Below are 3,305 nucleotides of genomic sequence, written 5' to 3'. Positions count from 1 at the left end.
CATGGGTCCGGCCTTCACAGATCCTTCTAAGCAGACTGTTCCTCCTTCCAAAGCCCAACAACTTCAGCTTTGTGGTAACAACCACACCACATTTTGTATACATTTGCAAATACAGGTTATTTAGTTTTCTGCGGGATTTAAAATGTTCAATTCGTTTTGAGAGTCAATTCAAATGGTAACTACATTGTTCAGACATGTATTCACCTCTGAATGCTGCCCAGTGTTTGGCGTATGTTTAGACATTGTTTTAGTATCACTTGTATGTCAATTTTCTGTTCTTTTGCACTTTCAAGTTAAAAAATATCTTGTTCCTGATGTTTTTACCTGAAAATAAAATGTATTACTTTGTACATGGGCTAAAGTCAATTATTTGGAATTTATTAAATTCAATAGAATTTAGGAAATATTAAAATTGTTTGTACAGCCAATGCCAAATAGTGTAATACATTGTGAACCACAATTACAATAAAACTATAATACAGCAAACAATTACATATTATTTAGCAAATTGATATTATAATATGATTACTGTAAGGGTATTATACAGTAAAATTAAGTTACAGTAAGGGTACTTTTTCTACTGTAAAACTAAGGTACAGTAGGGTATATATCTGTAAAACTAGGTACAGTAAGGTATTTTTTACTACGTAAAACTAGGTCGTAAGGGTATTATACTGTAAAACTAAGTTACAGTAAGGGTATTATACTGTAAAACTAAGTCACGTAAGGTATCTAATACTGACTGTAAAACTAAGTTACATAAGGGTATTATACTGTAAAAACATCTACGGTTATATACTGTAATCGGGTAGTTACAGTAACTTACTGGCAACGTGTTGCCAGTAAGTTACTGTAAGGGTTTTTATACTGTAAAAAACAAGTACAGTTATGATACTGTAATTGCCGGGTTACAGTAACTTACTGGCAACCCGTGCAGTAATTTACCGCAAAATACAACAATAAAAGTCTAACAGTGTAATACTGTATCTGAAGTCTCTTTTATATAGGCCTTAGTGGTCCCATAAACTGTATCTGAAGTCTCTTTTATATAGGCCTTAGTGGTCCCTATCTGTATCTGAAGTCTCTTTTATATAACCTTAGTGTCCCCTTACTGTTCTGAATCTCTTTATATAGCCTTAGTGGTCCCCTAATACTGTATCTGAAGTTCTTTTATATAGACCTTAGGGGTCCCTAATACTGTTCTGAATATCTTTTATATAGCCCTTGGTTCCCCTAATACTGTATCTGAAGTCCTCTTTTGTATAGGCCTTAGTGGTCCCCTATACTGTATCTGAAGTCTCTTTTACTAGCCTTTGTCCCCTAATACTGTATCTGAAGTCTCTTTTATAGAGACCTTGTGGTTCCCTAATACTGTATCTGAAGTCTCTTTTATATAGACCTTAGTGTTCCCTAATACTCGTACTGAAGTCTCTTTTACATAGACCTTAGTGTCCCTAATACTTACTGAAGTCTCTTTTTATGGCCTTAGTGGTCCCCTAATACTGTATCTGAAGTCTCTTTTACATAGACTTAGTGGTCCCCTAATACTGTATCTGAAGTCTCTTTTATATAGACCTTAGTGGTTCCCTAATACTGTATCTGAAGTCTCTTTATATAGACCTTAGTGTCCCCTAATACTGTATCTGAAGTCTCTTTTATATAGACCTTAGTGGTCCCCTAATACTGTTTGAAGTCTCTTTTATATAGACCTAGTGGTTCCCTAATACTGTATCTGAAGTCTCTTTTATATAGACCTATGGTCCCCTATACTGTATCTAAGTCTCTTTTATATACCTTAGTGGTCCCCTAATACTGTATCTGAAGTCTCTTTTATGTAGACCTTAGTGGTCCTCTAATACTGTATCTGAAGTCTCTTTTATATAGACCTTAGAGGTCCCCTAATACTGTATCTGAAGTCTCTTTTATGGTACTTAGTTGTCCCCTAATACTGTATCTGAAGTCTCTTTAAATAGACCATAGTGGTCCCCTAATACTGTATCTGAATCTCTTTATATAGACCTTAGTGGTCCCCTAATACGTACCTGAAGTCTCTTTAAATGACCTATAGTGGTCCCCTATACTGTGTCTGAATCTCTTTTAATAGACTTTAGTGGTCCCCTAATACTGTATCTGAAGTCCTTTATATAGACCTTAGAGGTCCCCTATACTGTATCTGAAGTCTCTTTTACATAGACCTTAGTGGTCCCCTAATCTGTATCTGAAGTCTCTTTTGTATCGGCCTTAGTGGTCCCCTAATACGTATCTGAAGTCTCTTTTATATAGACCTTGTGGTCCCCTAATCCGTATCTGAAGTCTCTTTTATATAGGCCTTAGTGGTCCTAATACTGTATCTGAAGTCTCTTTTATATAGGCCTTATTGTCCCTAATACTGTATCTGAAGTCCTTTTATATAGACCTTAGTGGTCCCCCCTAATACTGTATCTGAAGTCTCTTTTATATAGACCTTAGTGGTCCTCTAATACTGTATCTTAATCTCTTTTATATAGAACCTTAGAGGTCCCCTAATACTGTATCTGAGGTCTCTTTTATAGACCTGTGGTCCCTATACTGTATCTGAAGTCTCTTAAATAGACCATAGTGGTCCCCTAATACTGTATCTGAGTCTCTTTTAATAGACCTTAGTGGTCCCCTAATACTGTATCTGAAGTCTCTTTTATATAGACCATAGTGGTCCCCTAACCATATCTGAAGTCTCTTTTATATACACCTAGTGGTCCCTAATACTGTATCTGAAGTTCTTTTATATAGACCTTATGGTCCCCTAATACTGTATCTGAAGTCTCTTTTATAGACCTATGGTCCCCTAATCTGAATCTGAGTATCTTTATATAGACCTTAGTGGTCCCCTAATACTGTATCTGAAGTCTCTTTTATATAGACCTTAGTGTCCCTAATACTGTATCTGAAGTTTCTTTTATATAGGCCTTAGGGGTCCCCTAATACTGTATCTGAAGTTCTTTTTATATAGACCTTAGTGGTCCCCTAATACTGTATCTGAAGTATCTTTTATATAGACCTTGTGGTCCCCTAATACTGATCTGAAGTCTCTTTCCCCAAAATTCATCTTGATCAGAACTACAGCCACTAGAGCCAGTCCCACAATGACCTTTCCTTAGGATGTGCCATTTCTGAGTCTGTAGCTATTGAGGAGGAAAGGGGGGGGGGTGCAAGGTGGAGGCTGGGGGTGTGGCCTTGACCAACTTCAACTTTGCTCGTTTGAAAGCCATGAAGTCTCTTTCTCATGGGTGGGCCAAATTCTCTGGGCGGGCGAAGCAGAGAAAGGG

Source organism: Etheostoma spectabile, chromosome 14 (genome assembly GCF_008692095.1).
Source record: "Etheostoma spectabile isolate EspeVRDwgs_2016 chromosome 14, UIUC_Espe_1.0, whole genome shotgun sequence".
NCBI classification, from domain to species: Eukaryota; Metazoa; Chordata; class Actinopteri; order Perciformes; family Percidae; genus Etheostoma; species Etheostoma spectabile.
The sequence above is the reverse complement of the archived record's forward strand: the minus strand, read 5'-3'. Positions refer to the sequence as shown.